The following is a 5,804-nucleotide window of genomic DNA, read 5'->3' on the forward strand; positions in this document are numbered from 1 at the left end:
ATTTTTATGTCATCACCTCTCTTCAGACAATATAAGGTTCTCATCATCGACCCAACCCAGGGCACCCCCTCCCCACACACGTATCCAGCAGGACCAAGATGTGCTCACCAAGCTCAATGCAGGAGACCAGGACCCAGGAGGGCCTGAGCTTCAGCTCAACAGGGGTTTGGCAACTGGCCACTGGCCTGGGTCCAGTGGGCACAATGCAAGTCTTCCTCTGGGGTCACCATCTGGAGGGACAGGGGACAGATGTCGAAATGGGGCTTCATGCCTCTGTGCGGGAAAGTGAGGAGGGGGTGCTGGGGCTCACATGCTCTCCCTCCATGGACCCATGTGATGGGATCTATATGAAATAATGACAATCATGGACCCAGGGAACCCTTGGCCCTCTCTGCCACCAAACCCTCAAAGGACAGAGGAGGCGAGAGACTGGGTTCAGGCAAGATGCCCAGGCTGTGCCATACAGCAGCCCCTGTGACACCTCCACTGCCCATGCTGGCTCCACTACACGACTCTGGACCACAACAGAACCCCTGGGCAGGGTCCAAGGTCACCAACCAGCTCACGGCCAACCAAGGAGGCTGGACCGGATGCCAGGCACTGCCGCTGACCTGGCAGTCCCACAGCCTGCCCCAGTACAGGGAGGACACCCACCCAAGCTCCCTCTCCAAGCACGCACCAGAAATCACAGCCTGGGGCCCAGGGCCACATGCTTTCTCTGCTGGGTCCTCATCCACATCCCAGACCCCTGTCAAACACAGAGCTGGACCACACTTGGCCAATCAGCAGCCACATGGTGCCCCCTCCTTTCCTTGGGCCCAAGACCCTGCCACCCTGGAGGTGACCCCATCGCTCAGCAGTAGTCTGGGCAACAAATTCCTGGGACAGGTCCCTCATGAGGGGGCCTTCCAACCTGGGGACGCAACCCTTCCCACCATTGACCTCGAAGAAAGGGTGACCCCCAGCAGCAGGCGGGCTGCACCTTTGACCCAAAGCCCATGATCCCAGGGCCAGCCTGGAGCACCATGAAGCACCAGACATGGCTCTGCGTTGACCCAACCAGTTGAAGCCAAGCTGCCACCCACCAGGTTCCAGGAGGCGCCACTGGGGTGGCCCATTGCTTAACAGGGTCATTCGCATTCAGGGCCATGAGTGGGGTGTGATCCTTGAATCTCCACAGCCTGACCCCACGGGCCCAGCTGCCCACCCCTCTCTGGGGAAGGGACAGACTCACACACCATGTGTCAGCTTGGAGCTGCCCTGCAGGAGACTAAAGGAACCCCTTCCAGACTGGACCACTCTCACCCCTGCAGGGCTTCAGGGAAGGCATCGTCTTGGGTCTGATTCCCCTGAAAGCTGCCTTCCTAGAGGACAAACCCATCTCTCCACAGTGAAAATTCAGGTCAACTCCCTGAGGAAACCCTTCTGCCTGAAGGCTAATACTTGGTAACCCCACACGCAGCCTGACTCATCACCCATGATGCCACCAGGATCCACTCACCTATGCTGGTCAATGCAAGGAGTCTGCTGGGCAGAAGAGCTCACTGAAAGACACAGGGGAGAATGGGGGCTCAGGAAGGAACCACCAAAGTACCCTGCCCCCAGGTAAGGGGAGGGCTGACACCAAGCCCACATAGTGAGCCTTGGCTGCCTCACGGAGGAGTGCAGAGACAGGGTTGGGCACCCTCCAGATGCCCTCAGAGCCTCCAGGTCTCCAGCCCAAAATACAGTGCTCCTGCTGGGGAACTTGTAATTCCCAGAATCCTCCTTCAATATTCTCACCCAGGCTGGGCCTCAGCGTAATCCTATTGAGCATGATTTTTATGTCATCACCTCTCTTCAGACAATATAAGGTTCACATCATCGACCCAACCCAGGGCAACCCCCTCCCTGCACAGTCATCACAGGAACCCAAATGGGCTCACCACAGCTCAGTGTAGGAGACTGGGACACCAGGAGGGTCTGAGCTTCAGCGCACCGGCGGCTGGGCACCTGGCTGATGGACACTGGCCTGGGGCAAGGTGGCCCAAAGCAATTCTTCCTCGGGGCTCACCATCTGAGGGGACAGGTGGAAGACATGGGTCCAAATGGCCTCACCACTCCACACATGGAAGTGTGCAGGGGGTGCCAGCTCACCCATCCTTGCCCTCCATGGACCCATGTGATGAGATCCGTGGGGAACACGGACTCATCATGAACGCAGGGGACCCTTGACCCTCTCCATCGCCGAACCCTGGAAGGACAGGGCAGGTGGGTCACTGTGCTCAGACCAGAACCCCCGGGCGGCACCCTACCATGGGCCACACCCTACAGCAGGCCCAGGGAGCACTTCCCCTGCCGACATCGGTTCCCCCACATGACCCCAGGGCTGCACCAGGACCACTGGGCCTGGGTCAGGGCCAACCAGCTCATGGCAAACCAAGGAGGCTGGCCTGGATGCCATGTGCCACTGCAGACGTGGCACTCACACAGCCTGCCCCTGGGCATGGAATGCACCCATCCAGGCGACCTCTACAAGCTCACACAGGAAATCACATCCTGGGTCCCTAGGGCCATGTGCCTTCTCTGGTGGGTCCCCATTCATGTACCACACACCTCCCAAACACAGAGCCAGGCCACACTCGGCCAATCAGGGGACACATGATGTCCTCTCCTTTCTTTCGGCTCAAAATATGCCACCCTGCCGGTGACCCCATGTCTCAGAAGCATCCTGGGCAGCAAATTGCCAGGACAGGACCCTTTACAGTGGGACTTCCCCAACACGATCCCACTCTTCTGGCCACTCCACTTCAACGAGGGGTCACCTTTAGCGGGCTGCGGGCTGCACCCTTGGCCCAAAGCCCACGATTCCCAGGGCCAGTCTGCAGCACCACCAGGTGAAGGTGAGAGGTCAGCCTTGACCCAACCCTACTGAGGCCACACCGCCCCAACCAGGCTCAAGGAGGCACTGCTGGGATGGCCAATTGCTCAACAGGGTCAGTCCATTCTGGGCCATGGGTTGGGACCAATCCTTGAATCTTCACAGCCCAACTCCATAAGCCTGATCACCCTCACCCTACCCCTCCACAAGCCTCAGGCACCAAGAGCTCCCGCATAACACCTGTGGCCCCCGCAGATACTGCAGACCCCCTCATGTGGCCTGGGAAGTCCTTCAGGCCTGACTCGTGCAATGAGTCTCAGCTAGGACATGCACTGTGTTGGGTTGAAGGAACCCTTTCCTGCCTGGACCGCCATCATTTCTGCATAGCTCCAAGGAATGCGTCCTTCTAGGGACAGATGTCCAAGGAAGCTGCCCTCCTGGAGAAACCATCCATCCCTGGTGGTTTCAGGTTGGGTCCCTGAGGAATCCCTCTTGGCCTGAAGGGTGACCCTCAGTGACCCAAAGCTGCCTGGCTCATGTCCCATGGCCCCAGCAGGATCCACTTACCTATCCCACTCAAGGCCAGGGGCTCGTGTGGACAGAAGAGTTCACTGAAAGACATACAGGAGAACTGGGGCTCAGGAAGGAGCCTCCAATATGCGCCGCCCGTGGGGAATTGAAGGGCCGACACCAAGCCCACACAGGGAGCCGGGGCTGCCTCAAGGACAAGTGCAGAGACAGGGTTGGGCATTCCTGAGATGCCCTTCAGGGCCTCCAGGTCTCCAGTCCAAAATACCGTGGCCCTGCTGGGACCATGGGATCCCAGAGTCCTCTTCCAAAATTCTCTCCTAGGCTGGGCCTCAGCGTAATCCTATTGAGCATGATTTTTAAGTCATCACCTCTCTTCAGGACAATATAAGGTTCTCATCATCGACCCAACCCAGGGCACCCCCCTCCCCACATACGCATCCAATGGGACCCAGATGGGCTCACCATAGCTCAGTGCAGGAGACCAGGGTGCCAGGAAGGGCCTGAGCTTTAGTGCACCAAAGTTGGGCACCTGGATGATGACCACCGGCCTGGGGCCAGCGACCCAAAGGCAAGTCTTCCTCTGGGGTCACCACCTGGGGGGACGGGAGGAGGACATGTGTCCAACCAGGGGCTCAGGCCTCCAGACAGGGAAGGGGGTGGAGGATGCCAGCTCACACTTGCTCTCTCTCTGTGGACCCATGTGATGAGATCCATGTGAAACACTGATGTGTCTCAGACGTGGGGGACCCTTTGCCCCCCAGCCACTGAACCATGGAAGGACAGGGCCGACAGGTTCCTGGGCTTGGGCAAGACACCCGGTCTGTGCCCTACTGCAGGCCTCTCAAGCACCTCCCTCGCCCATGCTGGCTTCCCTCATGACCCCGGGCGGCACCGGGACCCCTGGGCAGGGGCCAGGGACACCAACCAGCTCACAGCGAACCCAGGACGCTGGCCCGGACGCCATGCGCCACTGCCAACCCGGAAGTTGCACAGCCTGCCCTGTGCATGGAGGGCAAGCACCCAGGCCTCTCCTCAAGGTGCAATGGAAATCGCAGCCTGGGGCTTCAGGGCCATGAGCTTTCTCTGGTGGGTCCCAATCCATGCCCCACACAACACCTCCCACACACAGAGCAGGGCCACACTCAGTCAACCGGGAGACATATGGTGTCTTCTCCTTTCGTTGGGCCCAAGACACCGCCACCCTGGAGATGACCTCATGGCTCAGAAGCAGCCTGGAGTGCAAATTTCCAGGAAAGTTCCTTCCACAGCAGGCTTTCCCACCTCAGGAGGATACCCTCCCCGCCACTCGCCCATAAGGAAGGGGTGATCCCCCAGCGGGACACGGGCTGCACCCTTGGCCCAAAGCCCACGAGTCTCATGGCTGGATTGCACCACCATCAGCGACTGGCCGGAGCTAGTCTCGACCCTACCTCAGAGAAACAGCGCCACCCCCACATGGCTCAAAGAGGTGTTACTGGGAGGGCCCATTGCTTAACAGGGTCGGTCCCATTGAGGGTCATGGGTTTGGTGCAATCCTCGAATCTCCACGGCCCGACCCAACGGGCCAAATTGCCCACCCTTCTCTGGGGTTGGAGAGCCCCCGGGAGATGCCCATGGTGCCCAGCTTCACTGCCCTGCGTGGGCCTGAGGAAACCCTTTCCTGCCTGGACCACTGCCACCCCTGCAGAGCTTCAGAGAAGGCCTCTGCCTTGTGTCCACTTCCCAAGGAAGCCTCCCTCCTGGAGAACACATCCCCAGTCGGGATTCAGATCGGCTCCTGAGGAAACCCAGGTGGCCCAAGGGTTGACCCTCAGGGACCCCATGCTGCTTGGCTCATGGCCCATGACACCAGCAGTATCCACTCACCTATGCCAGTCAATCCCAGGGGGTCTGCTGGTGGGAAGAGCTCACTGAAAGACACCGAGGAGAATCTGACTCAGGAAGGAGCCGCCAATGTGTCCCACCCCCGGAAAAGCTGAGTGCGGACACCAAGCCCACACAGGAAGCCTGGAGTGCCTAATGAAGGAGCACAGACAGGGCTGGGTACCCCTCCATGAGATGCCCATCAGGGCCTCAAGGTCTCCAGCCTAAAATATAGTGGTCCTGCTGGGGACCTTGTGATTCCCAGCATCCTCTTTCAAAATTCTCACCTAAGTTGGGCCTCAGCGTAATCCTATTGAGCATGATTTTTAAGTCATCACCTCTCTTCAGGACGATATAAGGTTCTCATCATCGACCCAACCCAGGACTCCCCCATCCCCACTCACACATCCAGAGGGACCTGGATGGGCTCACCATACTTCAGTGCAGGAGACCAGGATGACAGGAAGGACCTAAGCTTTAGCACACGGGAGGCTGAGCACGTGATTGACAGACACTGGTCCGGGGCCAAAGAGCTCAAGGCAATTCTTCC

At 59.0% G+C, this 5,804-nt stretch overlaps 1 long non-coding RNA gene across 1 annotated transcript in view; it reads right to left on the reverse strand.

The window, feature by feature from the left end:
• LOC105555462 overlaps positions 1-5,804 on the reverse strand; it is a 20,687-nt gene extending 14,883 nt beyond the window's left edge. The window contains exons 1-3 of the long non-coding RNA XR_001008472.1: positions 5,687-5,804; positions 5,254-5,301; positions 3,892-3,984 (exon numbers count right to left, since the gene is read on the reverse strand). This is a non-coding gene — a long non-coding RNA (uncharacterized LOC105555462). The remainder of the gene's footprint in view (positions 1-3,891; positions 3,985-5,253; positions 5,302-5,686) is intronic.

This window comes from Mandrillus leucophaeus, unplaced genomic scaffold (genome assembly GCF_000951045.1).
Source record: "Mandrillus leucophaeus isolate KB7577 unplaced genomic scaffold, Mleu.le_1.0 Scaffold687, whole genome shotgun sequence".
Lineage (NCBI taxonomy): Eukaryota > Metazoa > Chordata > Mammalia > Primates > Cercopithecidae > Mandrillus > Mandrillus leucophaeus.